Source organism: Triticum dicoccoides, chromosome 2B (assembly GCF_002162155.2).
Source record: "Triticum dicoccoides isolate Atlit2015 ecotype Zavitan chromosome 2B, WEW_v2.0, whole genome shotgun sequence".
NCBI classification, from domain to species: Eukaryota; Viridiplantae; Streptophyta; class Magnoliopsida; order Poales; family Poaceae; genus Triticum; species Triticum dicoccoides.
In genome coordinates this window covers 13,494,704-13,510,959 of record NC_041383.1, presented here as the reverse complement: position 1 = coordinate 13,510,959, position 16,256 = coordinate 13,494,704, and the positions used below count along the sequence as shown (strand labels likewise).

At 41.8% G+C, this 16,256-nt stretch overlaps 1 pseudogene; it reads left to right on the top strand.

The window, feature by feature from the left end:
- Positions 1–12,661: 12,661 nt before the first annotated feature.
- Positions 12,662–15,309, top strand: LOC119366825 (annotated as a pseudogene).
- Positions 15,310–16,256: the final 947 nt, after the last annotated feature.

Below are 16,256 nucleotides of genomic sequence, written 5' to 3'. Positions count from 1 at the left end.
GGCCATGTACACAGGCTGGGAGAGATGGCCAGATCCACTGGGGCAAAGCATTTTCTTTTCTTTTCTGTTCGTTATTTGACTAATAGAGACCTATTTAAAGGGTAGTTTGCAATACTTTCTGTGTAGTACAAATTCTAAACTTTTATACAGAAATATCTTTGGAATGAAAATAGAAATATGGCAACTCATATCTTAAGGAACAACACAGTCTAGATGCATTCCATATAACAAAAAGCATAATACTTTCTGTGTACAAATTATAAACTTTTGTCATTTAGAATCCATGGATGTACAGTCCTAAAATTTGGGTCCTTAGGCTAGATGTAGTCAGCAGACAACTTGACCACACAAAGTAGTACCTCATGGAATTTGCGGTGGATTGTATCTGCAGAATGTTTGAAACGGTTTTGGGTTCTTCTATTTGATTCATCCACCCCCACCCCCACCCCCAGGTCGACAAGAATATAGCAAGAGACTCATAACAGCTAACAACTGAGGAATGGCCGAGCCCATACTTATCCTTCAACAAGTCATGAAGTTCAAAGAATACCGTTGCCTTCATTCTCAGCATGGTGGAAGTCTCTCCGGGTGTATCGATAGTCTCCTGCGACCATCCAAATCCACTCATGATAGATGTCCTAGGATTGACCTTCATCACTCAATTGTCACAATACTTCTCAAATATGGTTGATGCACTCAGATACATGATGTTCATTTCTTGTGCATGCGCACGAACCATTCTTTTCTTCTTTTTTTTCAAGCACACGCAAGAGCATTGCGCGCATTTCCATTTAAGAGAGAAGATAGTTCATTTACAAGATGGTTACATAGGGCAAAGCAGCGCAGTCCACAGGCCCAAACTATGACATGCTAAGTTACATCTCTCGCTAGTCCACCTATTTTGGCTCTAATCCACATTTGCAATTCATCTTGGATTCTGCGGGCCACTACATGCGGCATGAGAGGAACTTTGTCGAAAACCCGCCTATTGCGCTCAAGCCATATGAAGCGTAGCACAAGCCAAACCATGGTGTTTATTCTGCGGCGGCTTCTACTGGGAGCAGAGTTGCTGAGCGCCGGCCACCAATCCTTGATGCTATCGGCTGGGGTTGGAGTTCTTCTATGCAAAGGCCATGGGAGCAGAACATTGTACCACACTTCCCTTGCAAAAGAGCAGCCCAACAACATGTGATTCAAGTTCTCATCCTCCTGTGCACAAAGCACACAACATTCCGGGTGCTCCAGCTGTCGCCTAGCAAGGCGATCCACGGTCCAAAGTCGATCATGGAGGACAAGCCAAACAAAAATCTTTATTTCTAGTGGTGCCCATGACGTCCACAACTCAGCAGCAGCCGGATGAAATTCCCGGCCTAAGAAGAAGAGGTGGTATGCACTGCTAGCTGAGAAAATTCCATCCCGCGCTTGCCTCCAATATGAACGCGTCTGGTAGATCTGACAGGCTCTGGTTGGAGATAATTGGCCAGATTTTGAGAACATCCGCAATGGAATGAATGTCCAGGTTTCCATGTAGGTCATTGATCCAAGCCCCATTAGGCAGATCATCCGCAACAGGTTTTTGCAAGGCAGCGTGCCGAACAAACTTCAAAAGGGACGGGCCAAGCTGTCGAATGCTAGTGCCATTGATCCATGGGTCAGTCCAGAACCTGATGTTATTGCCGTTACCAAGCGAGCATTGCAACCCAGCACTAAAAACACTGTCAGCCTCTATAGGCAGAGCAAGATCAAGGCCTTGCCAAGGCTTCTCTTCAGCAACCTTCTCAAACCAGCGCCATTTGAGGAGCAGGGCATGGTTCAGCAACTTGAGATTGTGAATCCAGAGTCCACCATAGACTTTAGGCGTGCAAACACGATTCCAGTTCACTTTCACTGTCACTTTCACTATGAGATGACATCTGCACATACATAACCAATGAGTTAACAAACATCTCATCTTCAAAAGATTGTATGCTCTCATCTATAAAGGTTTATGTCATCTAAAAATATTGCATGCTCTCATTTATAAATCTGTGCAGGGACTACCTCATCTATAAAATATTGTATGCTCCCATTTATAAATCTGTACAGGGAGTACCTCATCTATAAAAGATTGTATGCTCCCATTTATAAATCTGTACAGGGACTACCTCATCTATAAAAGATTGTATGCTCTCATTTATAAATCAGTACAGGGACTACCTCATCTATAAAAGATTGTATGCTCTCATTCGTAAATCTGTGCAGGGACTACCTCATCTACAATGTCATCTGAATTTATTAACATGGCAAAAATTGTGTGAGACAGGACATCAAAAAATCTGAACCAGAAGCATCTGTACATCCAAACATCTGAACTTTGTAAAATGAATGGACAGCTGCGACGACGGCTGAGAGGAGCAGCGTCACCGACGGCAAGAGTACCCGCTGCTGGCAGGTTGGGGCGGCGAGGGAGAGAAAGGACTCGCAGTCGGGGAAGGGCGGCTCGAGGAAGAGACTGCCGGCGGGGTCGCTGGGAGACGTTCACCGGCGGCGGGATGACGGCCTCGTCCGTTGGCTGGCGGCTAGGGTTGACGAGCAGGAGAACACAGAGGAGAATGGGATCGGGATGTTTCGAGCGACGTCTATCGAACAGGTAAGGCACTTAGCGGTGGCATTTTCTCATAAATAATGCCAAGTGCGGGATTCCCGATTCCTGGGATCGCCGAAAATGTTGCTCCTTTTTTTCGTACAAGGACGCCTCTCCAATCCGGGAAGCGGCGTCCACGTATGAAAAAACAGAGCAGCATGTTCGGGCCAGCTCCCCTCGTGGATTTGCGGAAGCTAGGAGCGGGCGAGCTACCGAACAGGCCTCAGATGTGACCGGTTGTTAGAAATTTTCAGGATTCATAAAGTACCTTCACACTTATTTTAACCTTTCTGGAAGGGACTTATGAGAATGAAAGATGTGTTCTTTCGTAGGGCCAAATTTTGTGTCGGCAATGAGTTGACAATAAGATTTTGGGAGGATACGTGGCTACGGGACGAGCCTCTAGCACTACAGTACCCTCTCTTATATAATATTGTACAACGTAAGGAGGATTACGTGGCCAACATTTTACAGGAGGTGCCCTTAAATATACAGTTTAAGAGATCTCTAGTCGGGAACGTTGGAATTCCTGGCTACACTTGTTTAGGCGGTTGATGGGAGTTCAACTATCTGACCAACCTGATTTCTTGAACTGGAAACTAACCAGAAACGGTGTGTTTATGGTAAAATCTATGTATATGGATCTAATTAATTCTGGCCCAATCACAAGATCCCTACATATTTGGAAAGTGAAGGTTCCCTTGCGTATTAAATTTTTCATGTGGTTTGTCCACGAGCAAGTGATCCTCACAAAGCATAATTTGATAAAGCGACGGTGGGTTGATAGTTCACGATGTTGTTTTTGTGTTCATGATGAAACAATACAACACTTATTCATACAATGTCCCCTCGCGAGATTACTTTGGCGAATGATTCATATAGCCTTAACATTAATCTACCAACTAGCATTGAAGGTTTATTTGGGATCTAGCTAGCTGGAATCGATCTACTTACTGCGTCTCATATTCGGATTGGAATATGTCCGCTTATTTGGGCTATATGAAACTGCAGAAATGATATGATGTTTAACAGACAACATTCTCTAACATTCTTGCAGGTCATCTTCAGAGCTACTGCTTGGATCCGTATGTGGTCCTTACTCACTCCTATGGAGTCCAGAGAGCCTTTGATTACTGGGTGCACCCACTAGGAGATGGTAGCACGGGATAAACTCAATCGGTTTGGATGGCGGTCTCTTAATAGAATAGGTGTTTAGTGTTCTACTCTTTTGTTCTTGCCGGTTGTGGCTTTGAGTGTTCATTTTTATTTTCGATCCTCTTGCGAGCTGTAATGGAGATAAGATCCTGTTTATTTCGAACCTCATTTTTAATAATATAGCCGCATGCATCTTTCAGATGCAAAGACCGGGGGTAAGCCTCCTTTTCTAAAAAAACCTTATTTGAACCTTGCTTCAAAAAGAAAGTACTGTGACCGAGCCATTCAAGAACACAAAATGCCTGAACGACAGCCAGAATTAAAATGTTTCCATAGTTGAGGCCCAGATCAAGGATACCAAACATTATTTCATCCAGAGACATCTCGGAGCATGGGGTTTTACACATCATCAGCTGTTATAATACTTCAGCTACACATGTCAATCACTGAGTCAGGGGCTGTTGTATCTTGCGTCTGAACATGACTGAACAACCATTGAGAAATGAAATTAAACTGGGCAGTGTCTGAACTTGCGCGTCAACTTCGATAACAAGTATCTTCCAGCATCTAGGCTTGCACAGATATACTGCTGCATCTCTAAACAAGGTGAAACAATTTTGTTCGCCTCCCTACTCAACGCCAGACAACCTTTGTCGAACCTCAAACTGGCTCAGTGCCATATCGATGCTCAAAATCAACATTAACACGAATTAGGACGTCTGATTGATTAACAAGTATCTTATAACATGTTAGTGCCGTATCTTATAACATGTTACGTTATACATCTTATTTCTTATATCTTATATCTTATATCTTATATCTTATATCTTATATTTACTAATTGGAGGCACCATACGAACTCCCACGTTAATTCTAGAGGTTTAAAAATTTTATCCATCCGATCAAAAGTCTAATTCATCCACTATCGTTGGATGAAGTCCCCATCTCCTAACAACATGAGGCCATCTTAGAGAAAAAAAAACTATGTGAGGTCTCTTTTTTTACCTTAATCTTAAAAGGAAATAAAGGCAAGACATCTCTACACATTGTCTCCCCTTCGATCTCTGGAGAACGAGATCATGGTAGAGACGCCACATCTGCAGGTCTCCCTCCCTTGCATGCATCCCCATCTCCACATCCTCCTCCACCAGGAATCGTCTCTCACCGTCTCACGTCGTGGTCGGCCGGCCGGCCGCTGATTATGTTGGGACCAACATGCATCTGTTAGAGATGATGAGGGATGAGATGGGAGCCATGATCGCCTTGCCACACCTGCTCGACGAGAAAGATGCGGCTGGAAGAAGGGCATCGTCAACAACTGCGAGGAGATGGACCAAAATCTCACATGAGCTGCCGATATGTTCTCCCCGTAGCCTCCTTTTCTTTGCTGTGGGGGCATCCGGGAACCCTACCGCATCTGGCTGCGTCTTCTCTCCATACCATCCTCAAATTCATGTTCCATCTAAAAGAAAGGTACAATCCAGTCAAGCCTCTTCCATGTTCTTCTACGCTGCAATTGCGATCGGGTAGATGAAACCATCTTACAATGGTTGATGCAGGCATCCAACATATAATCAGAGGTGTACCGATAGCAGTTTCAATTTGATTGGGTGGTCACCGTCGTACATGAGAACCAGTTAAACCAGCCTCTCGCCGATCCACTTCTCTTCAACCTTGCTACAGTCTATGCAGCTGAGGACGGTGTCCTTTGAATCTCCTAAACTTTCATGGCCTGACCACAATGCAATAGATGATGAACGATAAACTGAATAAGGTGGTGCATCAATGAGTGACATTTGAATCAGTCATGCAGCCATCATTAATTGTTGGTGAGACTGCAGATCAGAGGAACTACTCCAGGCTTATAGTGCAGCGATTCAGTTTCCATATGCTGCAGGAGTTCATCACCGGTCGCTCATATCCTCATAGTGTAGGCAGGTAATACATTATTGCTAAACCCCCTGCTCTAATCTACAGTTCGTTCCATTCCTCGCAGAACCCCAAAGAAATCTAATAAATCTGTAACAACTAAGAAAGAAAAAATGATATTGCATATACCCATCTACCGGCAGCTAGCAACACTATTCATGAGTCGATCATGACAAGATTATTATCCAATGTAGGGAGTGGAGGAGAACTAGCTGCATCTCCAGCGGCAAGCAGGTAATCCCTTTTAATTAAATTAAGATCATCTTTTTGGTGGGGGCATAAACTGTACGGGAGCTAATTTGTAGAATGGCAATACTAAAGCAATGATGATATACGAGCCAGTTGCTAATCCAATTGAAGTGGTATCGCACACCCATGGTTCCTGATCTTTGATGGATGGGAATGATAAATTTGTTGCTGCTGTTTGGTACGTGACAGTTGGTGTTTGAAAATTTGAGGAAGTACGTAAAAATATTGCCAGGAAATTAGTTGATATTATGTACGGATAGAATTTAGATATTTTCTATTCTTTTTGTCTGAATATACATGCTAAATCTCCAATTGTCCACATGGTATATCTAACACTTATGCTTACCGTAGTTAAGCAAATGTACGAGGCCTGACTTCCAAAATGTTCCTATGTAGTTATAACACCTTCCTTCCATCTATCGACCACTAGCTGTTCTATGCAATATGGATTAGCGAACATATCTGATCATATGATGTGAAAAGGTGATCCATAACTTACAAAATTTTCATACATACGGTTTCTAATCCTGTGCAATTTACTATACTTAGCAAAACATAAAGCAGCAATTGACTTCCAGAGAATCTATAATTTAATAATAAGAGACCACATATGTGGGTTAAATATGATGATTTGAACTATATGTGTTTCACCTAATTTTGTCCATAGTACCAAAGACTGAAAAACATGACAACTAATGGGTAGATGCAGCAGGCAGCAAATGTGAGAGGTTCGACATTAAGGTGGACTACGAAGATGAAGTAATCACTCTTGCTTTAAAAAAAATACAAAACACCTTCAGATCCACGTGGAGAAGATGATCTATCTGGGCATGAATTTTATTTTGATAATTCCGAGGTCAGTTTCACACTACCTATATTGTTTGTCGTTTTCATAATCCAATTTAAGCCATAGCTCCAGCCAAAAAATTGTACAACTCAACATTGGTTATTTGCTAGCCAATTATTAGTAATTTTTCAAGTAACATATAGTTTTATACATGAAATCATGTACAATAGACTACTGTAATTATATGTAATATGATATTTGATCATTTGATATTTTTTATTATAACAATCAGATCGGCCTGATCTCTGTGGAGGCAATATCATGTAGTTTGCATATTGCACCTCCAGTTTCTTGAAGCTCAGTTGCTTAGTTGCAAACTCTCTGAGACGGCAAAGCAAAATCCACATATTTGTTTTTGTGTAATCAGATCTTTCAAATACCATGCACCAAAATCGTTTGAAGTAACCTGTATTAGCATTAGGCAATAAATTTTGTGGGAGCAACATATTTAGATAATAGAGAATGTATGGAACTGCTGCTCCATAAATTTCATAAAGTTGGAATTCAATTTTTAGTAGAGTTATGGTTCAGTAGCAAGCACTTACTACAAGTGATCGAGCATAATATGGCAGTAACTTGGTAATATAATTATGAAACATCATGTTGCAACATAACTAATACGTTAGTAAAAGGAAAATCTACTTGACACGAGTAATCAAGCAAAAAGTCAAGTATGCTCCCAATAAGCTTTAGAATGTGTATTTCAAAGTTTTATAATACCTACTATCCCTTTCAAAGTATAAGGCGTATGCTAACTCTCAAAATTCATGCTCACATAGTCATTCGATTCAAATTCGAATGCGGTTTGTGTGAATCTACTTTTTGTAATCATTAATCTAAATTTATTTGAGAAAATTACAGTCAAATCATGAATTTGCATGTTAAAACACGTGTTATATTTTGGGACCTTCACAGTACAAAACTCCATGTGCGATAAAGGTTGTCAAGAGCTTTCAATGATTGTATTAGATAAATAAATCCCTCGCCATGCAGTTGCACGGGTTGATGACTAGTGCTTAATAATCTGTAGGTACTAATTCCATTTCTGTTTTGTACTACTAAAACTGTAGAACAAATACTAGCTGACTGATTAACAAGCACCATTTGCTGGTCTTGATTTACAACAATTATTATCAAGTTCAATTTGCTCCGTACCAAGATGTGATTGGTTGTCAGCAACTTTCAGTAATCTAAAGTACTTTACACTTATGTAACATTGCTTCAAAAAGAAGGTACCGTGACCGTAAAAGATAAGGTGGTGTGTGATATGTCATGTATTCATCCTCCTGGTTAATATGAGCCACTCATTTTTATGCTTCGTCTTGGAGAACGCAAAATGCTTCAACAAGAGTGAGAAATAAAATGTTTTCAGAGTTGAGGCCCAGATAAAGGATAAACAAAACACCATTTCATCCAAATGACATCTCGGAATACTTTACACATTATGGAAGAAATAGGCAGCCTAACATCACCAGCTATTAGAATAGATAAGCTACACATGTCAATGGTTGAGTCAAGGGATGTTGTGCCTTGTGTCTGATCTTGAACAGAGGCGCTGATAACTGAACTTAAACAGGGTAGTGTTTGAACTTGAGCATCAACTTCGACAACTAAGTATTTTCCAGCATCTGGCACAACCTACATGGGCCATCAATGTCGATGCTAAAACCGACGGACCTCGGGTAGGGGGTCCCAAGCTGATGATATCGGAACGATGGTAATATACAGAAGAGGACACGATGTTTCCTCAGGTTTGGTCCCATATTGCACATAGATTAAGATGATCAATATGACCAATCAATATAACATGCGGATTTATTGAATGTAAGCAATTCGGAATAGCAAAGAAGGATGACATACAAACATCACCTTGATTTTTTTCCAAATCATGCTTGAGGTTGAGAAAGCATATACCAAAGCTATTCATACTAATTTGAGTCAATGTGATCTTCTGACGTTTTGTGATAATATTGTTAGTGCCACTAAAATTCAACACCGTCTCCTCTATGGCATTTTAGTAGCTCACCAAACAAAACACTCTTCCAAAAAATGTATTTTCTGTAGTACACCAATAGGTTACACTAGCGAAAAGGATCGTGGTCGCCTTGTTTGCACATTATTAAAACAATCATCTATGGAAAAATTATGTGGAAAAATAAAATAACATGTGGGCATCAATGTTAGCCAGCAAAAAACAAGTTTAGGTTGTAGGGTTCAAGGTTTCGTTTTAAATAGAATTTATGTATCCACTTAAACTATTGTGAGAGAATACCAATAGTAGTACCTATCCACATCAGATGGGAGTGAATTTGCTAGATATATTATATGCTCCTTGTCTATGACTCTTGCACAACACAAAAAAATGATACATATCAGTAGAAGTTACTATGTCACAAACTTTCTAGATAGTAATGATGATGAATCAAAGAAATTGTAATGACAACTAAAATTATGATGATCCAATACTCAAATGTCTCCTAAGCAAAGCAAGATTCTAGTGACATAGCAAAGTAAGAGATCAACATTGGAAAAATAATACACCAATATGCTAGTGATGTAGTATCATGAATCATGGAATGAAGGAAAATAATAAATTCACAAAAGTTACATGTAGCATCAAAAAAGATAAACAAAAGCGATATGGTATCATACATAGCAGACTAGTAATTTGAACTGATGGTACATCACAAGCAAGGCTGCATAGGCCCCCGGCTTAACGAGCAGATCACAACACATGATCGGCGACAACACAATGGGCATCGCTCACAAATCACAAGGAGGAAACGAGGGCAACATGCAATACTTACCAAACCAATGCTAGAAAAAATGTCGTCGTTGCCTCGGTTAGCGCATGGTGGTGGAGGAAGGAGTTGACATGCCGAACCGAGTAACCTAAGTGGGTCTAGCACCATGCGGGGTGGTATGGGAGAACTGCTAGGGTAAAGTGAGGGAGTAGCTAGCAATTCGAATTCACAGTTCCCCAATTGTACTCGTAGACAACACCAAATCGTTATGATTCGAAAAAAATCCTTCCTCTTCTTGAAACAGGCTTTTGATCAGCTTTGCATTAAAGCAACATAACAAAGTAAGCATTTTTTACATTAAAAAACATTTTTGCATTATAGGACGAATGGAGTAACAGTGATTACTAACGACCAACCTTAGCTTGTCCACTAGCTAGCTGTGCATATCAGTTATCACAGTCATGTCCTTCAGACGAGTCACGGTCGAGATTGCCGCCGGGCAGTGAAGAGACGAGTCAAGGCAACAATGGTTGCACGTGCATGGCGTGCAATCGCTCTGAGTTGAATAGTCGCCGAGAGTACGCGTGTACGTACGTGCGAGGTTGTCACGTCCACATAATAATGGAACTAATGGAAAGGCGGTTAATTGTGTATCATGTGCTAGCTAGCTGTGGCTCTCGTCGCGTGTGTGCAAGAGAACGAGTAAACGACGATCCATGCATAGTAGTACTACAAGGCTAGCCGACAACGGAACGTTCGTCGTTTGTCTCACACGGATCCATCCATGTGAGCCTGAAGTCTAGCACGAACCACTTGTTTATCACATTCGCTAAATATCAAGCAAATGAAAAAAATTTGTTGGTTCAGCCGATTTTGCCGCATAGAAGAGACGCCGACACCGACCGATTTTCCCTGGCTTCGTCCCTGGTTCGAGTGCGGGGTTGCGACGAGGTTGTGGGTGGCAGAATTGTGAGGGGTATAGGGGTGCCTCTGTGTCTTGCTTACAGTGAGATGTAGGGAAGTCTTGTGTTTGGGGAGCGTCAGACGGGCCGGCCCAGGCGTGCTAGAGGCCACGGCCTCATTTCTTTGTTTTTTCCATGTTTTTATTTCATTTTTCTTTCTTTTTTACTTTCGTTTATACTTCTAAATATTATAAATAAATATATTAAAATGCATAAAGCATTTTAAAAATATGCTAATCAAGTATTTTAAAAATGTTAACTCTATATAGAGAAATGTTTATGATGTATAAGAAAAATGTATACAGAAAATATTAAACGTGGTGAAAAAGTTAATCACGTATTTAAAAATATGTATCAAGCATTTAAAAACATTAAACAAGTATTTGAGTAAGGTTAATCAAGCATTTGAAAAGTGTCAAATTTGTATAGAAACAATGTTGACCATGTATTAAAAAAATTTAATTTTGTGTTGTACTAAAAAAATTCTAAACTAGTATTTGAAATGTTAATCAAGCATTTGAAAATGTTAAATGTATATAAAAAAATTTGGTCATGTACTATAAGCATATTAATCTTGCATTTGATAAAATGTTAATTAAGAATTTGAAGAATGTTAAATGTGTGTAGAAAAAATGTTGAGCATGTATTAAAAAATGTTAATTCTGTCTTTGAAAATGTAGTCAAGCATATCAAAATGTTTTAAATGTGTATATAATTTTTGGACCATGTATTCAAAAAAATTAACCTTGTATTTGAAGAATATGAGTTAAGAAGTTAAAAAATGTTAAAAATATGTATAGAAACAAATGTTGAACATGTATTAAAAAATGTTCAACTTGTATTTGAAAAATATTAAATGTGTATAAGGAAAATGGTCTTGACGTATATGAAAATGTAGAATGAAAATCAAAAGAACAAAGAAAAATGAAAAACCATGAAAGACGAAAAAGAACAAAAGAAACCAAAGAAAAAAAGAAAGAATGGAAAAACAGTGAAAGCCAAGAAATAAAAAAAAAGCTAGAAAAGAAGGAAAATCAGAAAGAAAGAAAACTGATAAAAACCATGAAAGAAACAAACAAAAGAAAAGAAAAACAAAAAATGAAATATAATGATAAAAAAGAATAGCAAGAAGAAATATTTAAACCAAACAGAAAACAAAAGAAAATGAAAACTAGAATTTGTTTTGGAGAAAACCTATAGCGACCGAACCTGCAGCGCACAAGCGGCAGCAGCGAACCTACACTGATGGACGGCCCATATGCAAGCACCTGCGGCGAGAGGAGCTTCCACGCTCGACGCGGGAGAAGCTATCGTCTCACTATAAGCGAGACATAGCTCTCGCGGCGGTATAGAGGGATGGTTGCAGGAGACAGCTCAGGCAAGGTAGGGCCGCTAGGCTTGCGGGGTACGACCGCTGATTACAGGAGTAGGCGTTTGGACCAGTGGGATGAGGGAAAAATTGTTCACATTGGCAATTTGAGGAGCAACAAATAATTCTTCGGGAAGTTGAAGATGGAGCACGCCGATCTGTTGGATTTTAATTCCAACCATGTTATTTTATGCGGTCCCTTTATGTATTTTCCACCGTGATTTCAATCCACCATGGTTTGGGAAAATGAGTATTATTAAGTTCTCAGTGGTTTGTATGGAGTTTTGCCAGAAAAACAGAAAGTCTGATTTTAGCCATAGCAAACATACGCTTTTCATAATAATTCATATTGGTGCGAGGATGGCAAAATTAGTTTGCAAACATGGATATATTCTGGCGAAAAATGAAATCCGGCGGACTTGTCATGCTCACCAACTAAACTTGTCATCCTCAATGAACACAAATTTCCATGAAAACGTTAATTTTTTTCATGACTAAAAATCTAACGTTCGTTGGATATCTGGGTAAAAAAAATAGCTTCCAGAGGAAATGTTGGTACAGATAGTCACCACAAAAATATGTGGCTGAAAAGAAATAGTACTAGCAATTCGGTATGCGTCATGTCCCACGATTTTCATGCTGGCTGAGTCAGCTATGTTGCTGGGTGCCTAGGTGTAGCTCGCCTATAAATTGGCACGTATTCTGGCTACTCTCAAACAGCAAGCAGCAGTAAGTTTATTGGCTACTGCAGCTTAGAAGTACTAACCTCGTTGCCTAGCTCTCGCTGCCAAGTGCCAAGCTCTCAAACTAGTGCGCACCATGGCGTGGCAATTGCAGCAAACAATGGCCACGATGAGTACATGCTTTCCGACGTCCTCGCAGGCAACGGTGCGCTGTGCCGCGGCGGCTCGGCGGTCTGCCAACTACGCTCCCAGCTCCTGGGATTACGACTCCCTCCTCCAGCTCTAGCCCAACAATGGCGGACAGGCAGATCAAGTACATTTATCAGCTGAACATATCGTATTTTCAACCGGGCAAGTAGTACATAAAGTAGATGAATTACTCCGTGCATGCATAGATGATGTCACAGGTCGATAAGTTGAAGGCTGGCGTGAGGGAGCGGCTGGTGGCGGCGAGCCGAGGCGACCACCAAGCTGCGAAGCTCGGGCTTGTCGACACGGTGCAACGGCTCGGCATCGCCTACCATTTCGAGGAGGAGGTCGCCGGTATCCTCAGCTCCGTCCACCACAAGCCTCACCGGTGCAACTGGGACAACGAAGCCAGTGATGTTGCTTCCGCGGCGTTGAGCTTCAGGTTGCTCAGGGAGAGTGGTTTCCCAGTCCTCTTCCCTCCAGGTACCTCCTGAAATATGAAATATGGAAAACAGACACTTTGACGATGTAAGGAAGGAACCTAAAACTACCGCTAAATTTTTGGAAAATAAACATATCTGCAGCAAATGCATGGTCCAGAACCAATCACAGTTTAAACTTTGACTTGTGTGTATTGCACAGTTTCATATACTTATGTACTTAACTGACATTGTTTCATGGTAACGATATATATAGAATCTCTGGAAACTCTCAAGCGTGGATCCGACGATGTCCATGGACTCCTCTCACTCTACGAGGCTTCATACCTTGCGTTCAGAGGCGAGGAAACACTGGATGAGGCAAGAACATTTTCGAAGAAAGCTCTCATAAAGCTCTTGCCATCCATGGATTACCACTTACGGCGCGGTGTAGTTCGTTCTTTGGACCTTCCGTTGCACCCGAGGTCTCCTAGACTAGAGGCAAGATGGTTCATAGATCACTATGCTAAAGATGAGAGCAATTCCGACCCATTGCTCATTAGATTTGCAACAGCGGACTTCAACAATGTGCAAAGTTTGCATCAGGAAGAACTCGCAAGACTGGCAAGGTAACTGAGCGTGAGAGTCGTACATTTAAATAAGCCCGTAATTCACATAGTTGATAGGTTTTTGAGATATTAAAATTGACCTAATTAATTCTAGGTGGTGGAAGGGGACCACCCTTAGTGAAAAATTAGGGTTCCCCAGGGATCGTCTCATGGAGTGCATCCATTACGCAAATGGAATTGTGTGGGAGCCAAAGAATGGAGCATGTCGAGAAGTGCTTGCTAAAGTCGCCAATCTAATAGTTCACTTAGATGATGTTTATGATGTGTATGGAACTATAGATGAACTTGTTCTCTTCACCGACGCCATTGGAAGGTAACTATATGTTTAGCATGTGCAACATATATATTACACGTTAGTTTGACATTAAATGAAGCTTTTCCATTATCTAAAATTAATAAATAATTTCAGGTGGGAAGAAAGTCCTAGTGAAAGACTCCCCGAATACATGCAAGCACTCTATTCCGTGATGTACAACACATCCGCTGAGGTGGCTGAAAATGTGTTGGAACAACATGGTTGCGATGCTCATCATGTTCTTCAGAAAGCAGTAAGTTCATATACTGCTCATAGGATATAAATTGTTTTCACAAGGAACCGTAAGCAAATCTGCATGATTTTGCAGTGGCGAGATACGGCGGAGTCTTTCTTGGTGGAGGCAAAGTGGCACCATGGAAACCACAGACCAACATTGCATGAGTATCTGGACAACGGATCAATTTCATCCTCTGCTCCACTGTTGCTGCAACATGCCTTTCCCCTGCTCCACATGGAAGAAAATATTACCCTAATGTCTCTTGCTAAAGTTGGAAGCTACCCTAAATTAGTTGAGTCTGGGTCATTAGTTCTTCGGCTCTGCAACGACTCTGCAACCCACTCTGTAAGCACAATCTCTCCGGGTTTTTTTCTGTCTCGTAATGTTTCAATCGCCAAAATTGTATATTGATGTGAGGTGTCTTATGATATTTATTTCTATGTTTTTTCAAAATATGTATAACAGGCCGAGCTGGAGCGAGGGGATGCACCATCATCAATAGCTATTCACATGTCGGAGAACAGCTCCAGTGAGCAAGAGTCGCGCGAAGCCATGGAAGACCTTACTATGGAAGCCTAGAAGTCGATCAACGAAGATGCATTCAAACACTGCCAATTTTCTAGATCTTTTGCCAAGACTTGCGTGAATTTGGCTCGAATCTCACATTGTGTTTACCAAGGTGGGGATGGTTTTGGTGTGCCGGATGGTCAGAAGAGAAGGCAAATCAGAGAGTTATACTTGGACTCTTTCATTAGTGAGAAGCATTAAACAATAGGAGCCCTTAAAAATTAAGCTGCCTCTCCCCAGTTTAAAAAATAAGTCACGCTCTAAGTTTGATGAGACTTCTAAGTTAGTTATCCATAACTAGTTTAGAAGTCCCAATGAACAAGAGAGACGGCTTATGAGAAAAGCTGGGGAGAGGATGGCTTATTTTTTAAGCTACCAAAAGAACTGGCCTGTTATATAGGCTTAATAATCTGTAGGTACTGATTTTGATTTCTGTTTTGTACTACTAATACTGTAGAACAAATACTGGCTGGCTGATTATCTAGCACCATTTGGTGGTCTTGATTTACAGCGCTAAGTATCGACTTCAATCTGCTCCATAACAAGTACTTTACACTTATGTAACGTTGCTTTAAAAAGAAGGTACCGTGGCGGTAAAAGGCAAGCTGGTGTGCGATGTGTCCTGTATTCATCCACCTAGTTAAGACGAGCCATTCATTTAATGGTATCTTTGTACGGGCGATAGCATGACGCCGGTCGTCTCGACGGCGGGCACCCCCGGTGATCGCCGGAAGGTCGGCGGGCAATTCTGCGCGCTTGCGGAAGAGGACAGCGGGGATGAGGAAGAAGACGGCGGACGCTCCGGCGGCTCGACGGAATACTCACCAACTCCCTCAGATGTCATTTGTGAAGCTTTCGATCCCGGCTACGACGAGGATGAAGTGGCGGAGATTGTGGAGGTAGTGGTTCCTCCTGAGGATCCGGCGAGGTCTGGGTTGCGGCCTGGAGAGACCTTGGAGTTACTCCGGCGTGTCGTACATCGGAGGACGGCTGCATCGGCGCCTCGGCCATGGAAGGGACCTATGCCCAAGGTAAGTCTCCCGAAACTTACTCTCCTCGATTTGATTCCTCCGGATGCGTGGACGGTGGTAGTGAATAGGAAGAAAGGCGGCCGTGCGGCGGCCAGCCGGCGGCAGGCGGCGCCGATCCCGATCGCGGTGGCTAGGACGGCTCGTTTGAATTCCCTGATTGGCGTTGTTGGGCCTTCAGTGGCCACTGGGCCGCCTTCGGCTGGGTATGAGGCCCAGAGCGAAGGGGTCGTAGGTGGGCTGGTGGTTCCTGGGCTGGTCGCTGACAGGCCATCGGAGGAGGACTCCGTTTACGTGCGAGAGGCATGCAACGAGACCATTCCTTGGCCC